The sequence below is a fragment of the Malania oleifera genome, chromosome 5, assembly GCF_029873635.1.
Source record: "Malania oleifera isolate guangnan ecotype guangnan chromosome 5, ASM2987363v1, whole genome shotgun sequence".
Classification (NCBI taxonomy): domain Eukaryota; kingdom Viridiplantae; phylum Streptophyta; class Magnoliopsida; order Santalales; family Ximeniaceae; genus Malania; species Malania oleifera.
This window is the reverse complement of record NC_080421.1, coordinates 91,694,764-91,709,689: the sequence shown is the minus strand read 5'-3', so window position 1 is coordinate 91,709,689 and position 14,926 is coordinate 91,694,764. Positions and strand designations below refer to the sequence as shown.

General features: G+C 38.0%; 1 non-coding gene across 1 annotated transcript; it reads left to right on the top strand.

The window, feature by feature from the left end:
* Positions 1 to 10,940: 10,940 nt before the first annotated feature.
* LOC131156884 (small nucleolar RNA snoR109) lies at positions 10,941 to 11,039 on the top strand. Its single transcript, XR_009137148.1, has one exon. It is a non-coding gene; the product is annotated as a small nucleolar RNA snoR109 (small nucleolar RNA).
* Positions 11,040 to 14,926: the final 3,887 nt, after the last annotated feature.

The window sequence follows — 14,926 nt, the reverse complement described above, 5'->3', positions numbered from 1 at the left end:
TTCCTCCTCTACCTCCTAATCTTTGTTGCACCGCTATCAGCTACGGCAGCGTCTGCCGAGATTCCCGAAGAGTCCGATGATTCTCTAATCCGCGAAGTTGTGTTAGGCGACGACGATGACGAGATTCTTCTCAACGTTGACCACCACTTCTCTGCCTTCAAGGCCAAGTTCGGCAAAACCTACACTTCCTTGGAGGAGCATGACTACTAGTTTGGCGTCTTTAAGGCCAACCTCCGCCGAGCTAGGCACCACTAGTGCCTCGACCCCTCCACCGTCCACGGCGTTACTTAGTTCTCCAATTTGATGCCCCCAGAGTTTTGGTGGAACTAACTCGACCTTAAACCGCTCCTGTCAACCTCACGATGTTCACTGCGTTCGGCAACCAAATCAACTCCATCTCATCAACGACTTTCAACCAATTGGATGGCACACAATCCACTTCGTCCTAATCCTCCATTTTTCCTCAGATCCCAGCTCCAACGTCACAACCATCATCGTCTCCTGCAGATCCCAAATCCATCCATGGCTAAAGTTGTGTCCAAAATTAGTCTATATTCTCCACACCTTAATCAGTATCATCACCATCACCATCGCCATCGTATCTCTTATTTCCCCATTTGCAGCAATACTTTTGGGTATCCCAAAGAATCAATCGCGGCGTCTTTGAAGCTAAACCCTTGAGGACCTTATCGCCTCAGCTAGCTCCATCTCACCTTTTCTGGCTTCTTACTCAATCCAAATGTACTTCTTCGGCCACTTCGGCGACTGCATCGATCTTCCAATTTTTCTCGTGTTTGGGATCTTCGATAACTATTTGCTCACCATCTCTTTTGGTTTGGGGTATTGGTTGAATGTTCATGTGCTGCTTTTCTTCTTCAAGGATCAAATCCTCTACGGGTTGTTTCAGTCAATATGGTGGCCTTGTGTGGTCGCCATTGTGGAGAATTGGTTTGGGAAGTCGAAGAGAGGGTTGATAATGGGGGTTTGGAACTCACACACTAACTCCTACGCACACTATCACACACCCACAACACACACATTTGCTCTCATGCACACACATAACACACTAACTCCTACGCCCACTATTACACACACAACACATTAACCCCTACACACACCATACACACACATACTATGTAACAACTTGCTTAATTTAACATAAAGGAAACATAAATAATAACAATCTCAACCCGTACCCGTAGGTAGCGGGGATACTTTGTCAATTACAGCAGAAACCTAAGCAGCAACAAGTATAAAATCTCAATCATCCAACCATAAAACATAATACCAGAGTGGTCTACATTCCTAAAATACTGTATTTATTTACATTCTACTAAAATATTTCAAAATACATCTAGGATCTTATAACCAAAACAATTCTGATCCTAGTACATTGCTTACCCTTCTAGCGGGGTAGTTTAGTAAACTCAACGGCGGCCACGACCCGCCGGTCACTCAGGGTCTCCTGAAAAATTAATTAATGTTGGGGGTAAGACACATCTCAGTAAGGGAAAATAAACTAAATACAGTTGTGTGATAACATGAACATTTAATGCAATTATATATATACAGTACAGTTCATATATCTGTAGGCATTTATCATAATGTACTGAACAATCATATATTTTCATATTTGCTAATAAATCATAACGTACATAAACATCTGTGATAACTGATAATACTGAAAACATACCCAAGATGAATAGCTAACTAATGTCATGTATTACCCCCCATGACGGGTTGTGCAATCTGAAGGCGGGATCCGACAATGGTTGGCTGACCACTGCAGAGTCAAAAAGTGTCTGTAAGTACGATGGGCCCGCCACACCCAGGTTTAAACTACCAGGTAGACGTCTACAACTCTACACTGAAAACCACACCGACTATCCATCTCCCACCCCCTCGTGGGGTGGTTAGCACAAGTCTGAACATAAATATCTGATTTATATAGCTATGGTACCGAACTCCTGAAACTGAACTAAACTAACATCTGGATTCTGATAACATATAGTATATGATAATATAGCATCTTTCATGATTACGGCCTTGTGCCGAACATTTCGTAAATACGGCCTTGCGTCGAAATCATACATACATACGGCCTTGTGTCGAAATCATACATACATACGGCCTTACGCCGATACGACCTTGTGCCAAAATCATACATATATACGGCCTTACGCCGAAATCATACATACATACGGCCTTGCGTCGAAATCAAATATACATGCGTCATTCTAAAAATAATTATTTAATCATATATTTGTCAGAATCATAATGTACTATATACTTTCATAAATTCTCAAATCATATTGCATTCATAACATCTTCATATCATAATATTTTTCCATGTAAAATAATATTCATGTCACACATTTGCTGTATAAAACCATACATTGCATTTTAAAAGCATACTTTCTGGCATCTCATACATATATATACACATTTCAACATATAGCAGTATTTTCTCAAACATACATTTTCTTTCGTAATCTGTAGGTATAATACATGCTTTCCAGAAAATAACTTTTCTCATAAATAATAATAATATGTATGAAAATGACTGCTTTAGTTTATTCCCTTACCTTACTATTGAGAAAGCTCCTAAAATATCCTGATCTAACCCCCGTAGGATTTCCTTATCAATATCCTGAAACTGAAAACTCTCAGTATTAAATTTCAGTATTTCAATGTGTATATCATTTTCTATAATTGCCGTAATATCAAATTTGACTTAAAAAGTCTTACTTCGACTTAGGGATGATTTCCAATTTGCTTCCACCAACAATCCGCTCCGGCAGATTTGGAGAGAACTTCACCAGGAGCATCGTGGTGACTTCAGATTATCGATCCGGTGTAGATCTGGCCCAAAACTGATGAGAGGGAGAGAGAAAACCGAAGGGGAGAGAGAGAGGAGAGAGATTTCTAAGTTGTGAAGTAAAAATCCGGATTTTTCTATATTTATAGAACTGAATTCGTCGATGAGCCACATCATTTTGTTGACGAATCCTTTCATAATTTCATCAACGAAATTCAGTCCTTGTCAACGAAATTCAGTTGGCTCAAAACCTCTCTTGGTATTTTTTCGTCGACAAAATTCAGTCTTCGTCCATGAATTCTATTAAGCCCTCGTCGACGAATCCCCTGTATTCATCAACGAATCCTCTTAAGCCCTCGTCAACGAATCCCCTGTATTCATCAACGAAGCCCTGATGATTCCCCTCGGTTATTCCTTCCAAAGTGCAATGTCGTCGACGAACGCGAAGTCGACTTCCTCCTTTTGTTACTGTTCCCATTTCCCTTCCTCTTTATTATTCAAATCTCATTATTATTCGGGTTGTCACATTCTCCCCTCCTTATAAAATTGCTATTCATGTAATTCATTATTCTTTATTAGGAAAAATGGTCTACTTATTTTATTACTTACCCTCACTTATGGCAGAGGAATACCATAATTACATTTCAAGTCTTGGGAGATTACATATACCAAAAGAAAATTTTCCCCAAACTAAAATACCTCTTACTTATTAAAACATTACATGTACCTGCAAAAGAAAACTACATATTTACTCACATTTTCTAATCACATTTAAACTTCCTGAAATAATTGTGGATATTTCTGTCTGATCAGCTCCTCCAGCTCCCAAGAAGCCTCTTCTATCGCATGATTCCCCTCCATAGAACTTTTACTAGAGGAATTTTCTTACTACGTAGTTCCTGTTCTTTTTTGTCTAGAATCTGCACTAGTACCTCTTCATAAACTAGTCAATCACTGAGCTCTAACTCCCCATAACTAATAATATGAGAAGGGTTTGAGACGTATTTTCTCAACATAGAAACGTGGAATACGTCGTGCATTCTGGATAGTGAAGGCGGTAAAGCTAACCTATAGGCCACCGGCACCACTTTCTCTAAAATTTTAAACAGATCAATAAACCTAAGGCTAAGTTTACCCTTTCTACCAAACCTCATAACTCCTTTCAATGGAGCTATCTTCAAAAATATGTGGTCACCCACATAAAACTCCAAATTCCTACGGCGATTGTCGGCATAACTCTTCTGTTGATTCTGAGCTGCACTGATTCTTTCTCTGATGAGCCGAACCTTATCATACGCTTGTTGTACCAACTCTGGTCCCATAACTCGCCACTCACCTATCTCATCCCAATACAAACGAAATCGACATCTCCCACCGTATAATGCCTCAAACGGTGTCATGTCAATACTGGACTGATAACTGTTATTATACACGAACTCTATCAGCGGCATGAATTGAGTCCAGCTACCTCCAAAATCGAATACACACGCTCGAAGCATATCTTCTAGTATCTGTATCGTCCTCTCAGTCTGCGCGTCTGACTAAGGGTGGAATGTCGTGTTAAACGATAACTGAGACCCCAAAGCCTCCTACAAGCTCCTCCAAAATCGTGATGTGAATTTCGGGTCTTGATCTGACACAATAGATACAGGCACCCCATGAGAACAAACTATCTTCTAGACATAAATCTCTGCCAATCGGCTGAGGGAATAGCTAATCTTAATAGGGAGAAAATAGGCAAACTTAGTCAACCGATCTACTATCACCCAAATCGAATTCTAACCATGCGGCAGCCTTGAAACGAAATCCATGGAAATATGATCCAACTTCCACTCTGAGATAAATAGCAGCTACAACTGGCCTGCCGGCCTCTAGTGCTCAGCTTTTACCTGCTGGCACGTCAAGCACTGGGCTACATACTCGGCAATCTCTTTCTTCATACCGCTCCACCAATAGAACTCTCGTAGGTCCCTGTATATTTTCGTACTACTGGTATAAACCGTATACAAAGATCTGTGAGTCTCATCTAAAATAATCTTCCTAATGTCAGTATCAGCAGGAACACACAGTCTGGAACGAAACCGCAAGGTTCCATCATCTGAAATGCAGAATTCCTCTCTCTGACCATTCTGCACTCTATCCATTACTTCTACTAATTCTGGATCTTCTTTCTGGACAGCTTTAATTCTTTCCTGCAGAGTAGGTTGTACCACTAGACTGGCGATACATACTGGAGTGTTACTCTCTATCAATTCAATGCCTAGTCTCTCTAGATCCATCATGATCGGACGCTAGATCTTCATAGCTGCCAACGCTAATATGCCAGATTTTCTGCTCAGTGCATCAGCTACCACGTTTGCTTTCCCTAGGTGGTAAATGATAATACAGTCAAAATCCTTAATCAACTCTAACCACCTTCTCTGTCTCATATTCAATTCCTTCTAGGTGAAGAAATATTTTAAACTTTTGTGGTCAGAGAAAATCTCGCACTGCTCACCGTACAGGTAATGCCTCCAAATTTTCAAAGCATGTACCACTACATCCAACTCAAGATCGTGGGTAGGGTAGTTCTTTTCATATTCTTTCAACTGTCTAGACACATATGTCACTACCCTGCCATACTGCATCAACACACAGACAAGTCCCTTTAAGGATGCATCACTGTAAATAGTATATCCCTTACCCCCAGACAGGAAGATCAATACAGGCGCTGTGACTAACTTCTGCTTCAGCTCCTGAAAATTCTATTCACAGCGGTCGTTCCATACAAATCTAGCATTCTTCTTCATCAATCGTGTCAAAGGTCCTGGCAAAACTGAGAACCCCTCAACAAAACGACGATAATAACCAGCTAACCCCAAGAAACTCCTAATCTCTTGGATGTTCCTCGGTCTAGCCCAGTTTACGACCGCCTCAATCTTACTGGGATCTATAGAAATTCCGTCTCCTAAGATAACATGCCCCAAAAACACAACTTTCTCGAACTAGAAGTCACATTTGCTGAACTTGGCATACAACTTCTTCTCCCTGAGCATCTATAAAACCCACCTCAAATGTATCTCATGCTCCTCATAGCTCCTCAAATAGACCAGTACATCATCAATAAAAACAACGACAAATTGATCTAGTTATTGGTGGAAGATTTTATTCATCAACTCCATAAATACTGCACGAACATTCGTCAGACCAAATGGCATAACAAGAAACTCGTAATGCCCATACCTGGTCTTGAAAGCTGTTTTCGATACACCTTCTGCTCTCACCTTTACCTGATAGTAACCTGACCTGAGATCAATTTTAGAGTATACCCGTGTACCCTAGAGCTGATAGAACAAATCATCGATACGGGGTAGAGGATACTTATTCTTGATTGTGACTTTATTAATCTCTCTGTAATCTATGCACATCCTCATAGACCCATCCTTCTTCTTTATAAATAGCACTGGAGCTCCCCACAATGATACACCAGGTCGTATGAAGCCCTTATCAAACAAATCCTGCAATTGATCTTTCAATTCTGCCAACTTTGTTGGCGTCATTCTATACGGTGCTTTAGAAATCAGCGTTGTACCTAGAAGTAGATCAATAGAAAAATCTACCTCTCGATCAGGCGGCAAACCAGGTAATTCATCTGGGAACACATCTGTAAATTCTTTCACCACAGGTGTATTAATAAGCTTCAATTCATTTTCTGACATTTCTTTCACAAAAGCCACGAATCCCAAACAGCTATTCTAGAGCAATCTCCTTACCTGAACAACTGAGACCATCTGAGGTAAGGATTGCACTTGTGACCCTGTAAATCTAAATTCTGGTTTCCCTGGAGGTCTGAATATCACCTCCCTTGCACGACAATCTATAATAGCAGAATTAGCTGCTAGCCAATCCATGTTGAAAATAATATCAAACACGTGCATATCTAGCACCACCAAATTAGCAGATAAAATTCTCCCCTAAACATCAACTGGACAACCACGAAGCACCCTACTACATTTCACTGTTGACCCGATCGGTGTCACCACTAACAGTTCAATATCTAATGATTGCGTTTCCACCCCACATAATTTAACACACCCTAAGGGCACAAACAAGTGTGTGGCACCAAAATCAAAAAGTGCAATAATTTTAAATGAAAACACATTAACAGAACCTGTCACCACATCACCAGCCGCCTCAGCGTCACCCGGCGTCAAAACGAAAACCCTAGCTGGGGCCATATTCCTCTACTGGCCTCCACGTAGCGCTTGGTAACCTTCTCGTGCAAGTCTAGGAGCAGGAGCAGCTCCAATCTGTGTCGGATTCTCCATCATCATATGTCCTGACTCCCCGCACCTGTAGGAGACACCTCGCTCGGCACGATACTCTCCTAGGTGCCTCTTCCCACAAGTCGGGCAAACTGGAGATGGCTATACACCATAGAAACCAATATTCCCGGTCACCTATCTCCGGTCCCTATAGTAGTCATCTCTCTTCCACGAACCACGTCCAATCCCCTGTTGGGAACCAGAAGGTATAGATCTCTTCTTCTATCTCTACTCCCCAGCCTCCAATCACTCACCAATCTCTACTATAGTGGCTCTATCCACTAACTCAACAAAATCCTGCAACTTCAGAATCGATACCTACTTATAAATTTCCCTCCTCAGACCTCTCTCAAACTATCGTACCTTCTTCTCTTCATCTGGAATGATGTACGAGACGAAGCGAAATAGCTCAATGAACCTCGCCGCATAATGCTGTACTGACAGTTGTCCCTACTTCAGATTCAGGAACTCCTTAATCTTAGTCTCCCTGGAAAAGGCTGAAAAATACCTGTCGAAGAATATTTCTTTAAACTACTCCCACATCATTTTCACAGGTATGGTCCTCTGCTACTCTAAAAGTCTTACTGCTGACCACCATCTCTCGGCCTCCTCAGTCAGTTTATAGGTAGCAAACAACACCTTCTGCTCCTTTGAACACTGCAGCACTGTAAATATTTTCTTTATCTTCTGCACCTAGTTTTCAGCAACTGCAGGATCTGTCCCTCCTGAGAAAGCCAGAGGACTCATCTTAATAAACTTTTCAATCGAACTACCATGGCCTGTCGATGGACCACCCGGTTCCTTTGAACTCCTGGGAATTTCTGCCATAACCTATTATGTCATGCTGCATAAAACGGCATTTGAATCACTACCAGCAGCACCTGAGGGTCCAGCACCCTCACTACCACTGGCGTGGGCACTATTGCTACCAAGGTCTATCCTGAAAAACATGTAACTTAACTCAAAACTTCCTTCTCTATACGTATCACTCAACTCATATGCTATTTTCTCGTAATTGATTCATCTCTCTTGATCTTAATTCAAGGTTCAATCCTGCAACCTAGATACCCAACTCAACGATAGTTTACAATGACTTTTCTAAAATCGTCACCCTAGGACAATCACACAAACCATCACAGAAGTCCTACATCTAGACTACAAAACTAGATCTCAAATTCCCTTATCTTATACTCTGGTATTATTACTGCTGCACTCTAGAGTCTACAGAACCTAGTATTCTAGGCTCTGATACCAAATGTAACGACCTGCTTAATTTAACATAAAGGAAACATAAATAATAACAATCTCAACCCGTGCTCATAGGTAGAGGGGACACTTTGTTAATTACAGCGGAAACCTAAGCAGCAACAAGTATAAAATCTCAATCATCCAACCATAAAACATAATACCAGAGTGGTCTACATTCCCAAAATATTGTATTTATTTACATTCTTCCAAAATATTTCAAAATACATCTAGGATCCTATAACCAAAAAATTTTTGATCCTAGTACATTGCTTACCCTCCTAACGGGGTAACTTAGTAAACTCAACGGTGGCCACGACCCGCTAGTCACTCAGGGTCTCCTAAAAAATTAATTAATGTTCGGGTTGAGACACATCTCAGTAAAAGAAAATAAACTAAATACAGTTGTGTGGCAACATGAACATTTAAAGTAATTATACATATACAGTACAGTTCATATATCTGTAGGCATTTATCATAATGTACTGAACAATCATATATTTTCATATTTGCTAATAAATCATAACGTACATAAAACATCTGTGATAACTAATAATGCTGAAAACATATCCAGGATGAATAGCTAACTAATGTCATATACTACCCCCCATGACGGGTTGTGCAGCTCAACGGCAGGACCCGACAATGGATAGCCGACCACTGTCGAGTCAAAAAATGTCTGTAAGTACGATGGGCCCGCCACACCCTGGTCCGATCTGCCAGGTGGACGTCTACAACTCTACAATGAAAGCCACACCGGCTATCCATCTCTCACCCCCTCGTGGGTGGTTAGCACAAGTCTAAACATAGATATCTTATCTATACAACTACGGTACCGAGCTCCTGAAACTGAACTAACCTAACATCCGAGTTCTGATAACATATAGTACATGATAATATAGCATCTTTCATGATTACGGCCTTGTGCCGAACATTTCGTAAATATGGCGTTGCGCCGAAATCATACATACATACGGCATTGCACCGAAATCATACATACATACGGCCTTGCGCCGAAATCATACATATATATGGCCTTGCGTCGATACAGCCTTGCGCCGAAATCATATATACATGTGTCATTCTAAAAAATAATCATTTAATCATATATTTGTCAAAATCATAATGTACTGTATACTTTCATAAATTCTCAAATCATACTGCATTCATAACATCTTCATATCATAATATTTTTCTACGTAAACTAATATTCATGTCACACATTTGCTGTATAAAACCATACATTGCATTTTAAAAGCATACTTTCTGGCATCTCATACATATATATACACATTTCAACATATAGCAGTATTTTCTCAAACATACATTTTCTTTCGTAATCTGTAAGTATAATACATGCTTTCCAGAAAATAACTTTTCTCATAAATAATAATAATATGTATGAAAATGACTGCTTTAGTTTATTCTCTTACCTTACTATTGAGGAAGCTCCTAAAATATCCTGATCTAACCCCCGTAGGATTTCCTTATCAATATCTTAAAACTGAAAACTCTCAGTATTAAATTTCAGTATTTCAATGTGTATATCATTTTCTATAATTGCCGTAATATCAAATTTGACTTAAAAAGTCTTACTTCAACTTAGGGATGATTTCCAATTTGCTTCCACCAACAATCCGCTCCAGCAGATTTGGAGAGAACTTCACCAGGAGCATCGTGGTGACTTCGGATTGTCGATCCGGCGTAGATCTGGCCCAAAACTTATGAGAGAGAGAAAGAAAACCAAAGGGGAGAGAGAGAGAGAGGAGAGAGATTTCTTAGTTGTGAAGTAAAAATCCGGATTTTTCTATATTTATAGAACTGGATTCATCGACGAGTCACGTCATTTCATCGACGAATCCTTTCATAATTTTGTCGACGAAATTCAGTCCTCGTCAACGAAATTCAGTCGGCTCAAAACCTCTCTCGGTATTTCTTTGTCAACGAAATTCAGTCTTTGTCGACGAATTCTCTTAAGCCCTCGTTGACGAATCCCCTGTATTCGTCGACGAAGCCCTGATGATTCCCCTCGGTTATTCCTTCCAAAGAGCAATGTCGTCGACGAATGCGAAGTCGACTTCCTCCTTCTGTAACTGTTTCTTTTTCCCTTCCTTTTTATTATTTAAATCCCATTATTATTCGGGTTGTCACGTGATAACTCACTTACTAACTCATATGCTAACTCATTTACTAACTCACATGCTAACTCACTCACTAACTCATATACTAACTCATTCACTAACTCACATACTAACTCACTTGCTAACTCACTCACTAACTCATATACTAGCTCATTCACTAACTCATATACTAAATCACTCACTAAACTAAATCACTCACTAACTCATATACTAACTCACTAACTAACTCACATACTAACTCTTACACACACATTTACACACACACGTACACACTTTTACACACACACATGTACACACTTTTACACACTCATGCACACACTTTAACACACATTCATGCACACACTTATACACACACTTAAACACACACCACCATATACGGCTACATGTGCCGAGATTAAGGCGATTGGTGCCCTTGATCTTGGCTCACCAAAACGGTTGTAGCTAAATAAACGCCAAGAGGTTAAATTGGCTGTTTGTCATGAGATCTTATGATTTCCGTTGATGAATCCGCCTCCCGAGCTTCTCACTTTTTTTTTTTTTGCTTCGATATATCATTTTTTTTTCTTTCTTACTTATATTTGTGCTTACGGATGTTGCGGTGCCGATTAGACGTTCCGCCGTCGGCACCTGACATAATCCTAAGCTATATTAAGTAAAGTCATGTTTATTGTTATTTAATATTTTTGTTATATGCTCATATTTGTTGATTATTGTTGCATTACTCAATATTGTTATCATGATTTAGTATTTTTTACGTAATGGTCGTTACTTATTCATTTAGACTTTATGTTATTATATTGTTGATTTTGTATATTCGTATTCACCACTATTATACATTTTATTATTTATTCATTTAGGTTTTTATGGCTGTATTATTTAAGTACGTATATAAATGTTCATCATAGTTATATATTTGTTGTCTATTCATTAGGGCCTTGGGCGTACTATTTAACTCTTTCATGATCTTATGTCCATATTCCTTGTTGTTATATGCTTGTTTTTTTTTATTTTATTTGGGTTATTATCGTATTGTTTAGTATTTTTATTTATAATTGTAAATTTGCATCTATTTGTGGTGTTACTTACTATTTTTTTATGTTCATAATTGGAGTCGTTTTATTTCAGGTCTTGATGGCTTATTAGGGTTTTAACCATCTTATGTTATATTGAAAGTTTGTATTAGCACGTCTCTTCTAGGGTTTCAATGATTGCAAGTGTGTAGGAGGATTTGTTTTGTTTTCATATTTGTTGTTGCATGTTAATGGTAAAGTTCAACTAATTATTGTGGTATATTTCACATATGGATCCTAGGACTTGATTGGTTTTCATATTGTTATTATGTTTTTCTATTTCCCTAATTTGTTTTATTTTTTGTTTCCATGTTTGTTTATATCGCACTTAGCTTTTAGGATTTTTATTCATGGTCATGTTTGTAGACTCAATTGTATATACTTAGGCAATTTGTTCATTAAAGGAGTAAAATAAAAAAGCTATTAAGTTTAATTTGGGAATAATTTTTTAATTAATTATATACCATTCATAGAACAGCTGTGTAGGGGGTGCTTGTACCTTCCTCTCACATAACCGAACTGCCGATCCCCGCTTTGGTAACGCAAATCGATTCTACCCTTAATTGGATAGTAATCAAGTGTTTTAACCACACTCAAAAAAGGTTAGTAGCGACTCCACCTTCCATTTTTCACGAAAATTAAAGTTAAAAACACTTTTTTATTTCACTCACCCCGGGGCATCTTCGCTCCCCGGGAATGTCGCGACAATGATCCTATGTCACACTCTTCCTCTTTTTATTCGTCACATAGCTTGTAATGCTAAGTATTTTCCTAAATTTATAAGAGATGGATGTTAAATATTTTTTTATTGGGACATATCAATAATTAGAGTTTTAAGATTTTTACATTGAATATGAATATTAATGGAGATTGTGTTTAAAAACATAATTTTGGATCTTGAATTTAAATTTGTATGCATTTAGATGCAATTCAATATAATTTTATCTTGCATTTTATTAAATGCATGCAAGTTCAAATTTAATGTTTGAATTCTAGACACTAAACTCACGATAAGGATCACTCTAATTTATGATTAAAAAATCATAGTGACAATTCTATATAAAATGCCATGATCATTGAGGAGTGTGAACTCTCTCCTTAAAAAATTTCTGCTGCAATGGTAGCACCCAAATACTATAATCTCTTCTTCTTTTTTTTTTCTTTTTTTTGCTTGGTGTAAACAAAGCTGTTGATGAAACAAAGCTCCAGTGCATTTGCTGTCACTAGCCCTAATTAAAAAGTAGAACAGTGAGTTCAATTGCAATACCTAATATATAAAAAGTACACCTGCACAGAAGAAGCCAGAAAGGTAGGTGCTTGGACAGCTAGGAATCCTAGGTAGTAGAAGACTGTTAGTTGGATTTTCCCGCTTGGTTTTGCCCAGCTGGTAGACCTCAAAACCCCAAGTTAAACCCTACTTTATATATAGCAGACAATCAGCTGCCGCTGTGAACAGGACATCAACAGTGACTCTTCCCTTAGATTAAGACAGGTTGAGCATCGAGAGCACATTTCACCAATTATCAGGATCAAAGCTTTCCATCCCTGTGAGAGGAATGATTTCACCCATTGTCAGGAATCAAAGTTTTCCACCTAGACTTTGAAATTCGTGAATCACAAATAGTACAAGTGAAAAGTGGTCACAAATAGCACGGTCCCCTGATATTTTGTTGGACTCAATTCTTACTATTAGGAGTTTAAATGTTTGGCATCTGATCGATGGATTCATAATCTTATTGGAAAAACTACTCTTCATTCACTGTGTGGTTTGTGGAAGTGCAGGCCGTATTTTCCATTTCCTCCTTTCTCATGAAACTGACTGTGCTAACAAAATTATTAATTAACCAAGAGAGACCACAAACTTCTGTGCGAAAAAATTGACCACTTGCCCCTACAACTAGAACGAGAGATTAAAAAGCAATGGAACATTTTCTTTTTCCCCGGGTATATTTACACTAGAACTTTTAGATTTTTTTTTTTTTCTTTTTGATTTTTTTATATTAAAATATTTAATAAATGTGCAGTAAAAACTTTATTTTCCACATTAATACAAATTAAAAATCGCTGGATGGTTCAGTAATTTTTAAGCAAAAAACGTTAGACCATCCAGCCAACGATTTTTAAGCAAAAAACATTGGACCATTCAGCGAGTTTTAAGCAAAAGGCATTGAACCCTCTAGCAAGTTTTAAACAATGAGAGCTACCTGTTGGTTGACGCGTGGCAGCCAAAGCTTACTAGATGATCTAGTGTCTTTTACTTAAGATTCGTTAGACCATCCAGAAAGTTTTGCCTAGGAAGGTCGGACGTTGTTTGATGCATGACAGCAAAAATCACTGGATCATTCAACGAGTTTTGCTTTGATTTTTTAAGCTTTCTTTCTCATTTTTTCTCGCGAAATTACAGAGTGCAGAGCAGCAGGTCTTACGAATGCCAGCTAGACAATTGGACGCTGCAGCAAGTGACCGTTTCAGCCAATTAAAGAGGAGACCGTTGTGAGACAAAGAAGAACCAAATGTTGGGAAGGAAGGTATTATATAAAGGGGAAATGAGGTATGTTTCCTTAACCTCAAGCTTAAACTTTGATATTATTTCATTAAGATTCGTTTGTTTGATTCAAAAATTGTGTTAATTTGTGGTATACACTATTATTTAATACATTCAAGTTGGTTGTATTGAACCAAATTTTGTGATTAGAATCATCATTTGCAAACCCCTAATTTGAGGTTAGCGTTTCTTCTGTTTTCCTATTTAATTTATTTGAATTTGTTATTATTTTCATGTGCAATTGTTCTTGTGTTGAATTTGATTTTTTTTTGTTGCTATTAGTTAGATTTTTCATGTCCAATTTATACTTCTGCTTATTTTTGGAATTGGTTATAATATAATTGATTATAACCATATAAAATGTTTGTGTTTGATTCTTTAAAAGTGTGGAAAAGATACCATGCAATCGAATAAAATTGTGGAAGTTCTAGTTTGATTCTTATTTTTGGAAAATATACCATGTAAAATATTTGTGTTTGATAAGATATCAAATAATTTTGTGAAATTAAAATTTGAAATTGTTGAATTGTTGATTTCATATGTTTCTACCATAAGTCTTTGAAATGACAGTTTGTTATTCAACCAATTTTGGATTAAGATGAACTGTTTCACCCCACTAAAAAAATGAGATAAACTCGTGTTGTGTATTTGCAATTAAAATAGAAAATCACCAATAAAGACAATAACTTCATGTTATGCTATGTGCTTATATATACATTTTTGTTTTTCGTAGGTCTTTACTATTTCCTGAGGGTCGATCTAAATGGCAGAAAGCTCAAGCAATGTTCCGGTGATTGTATTGT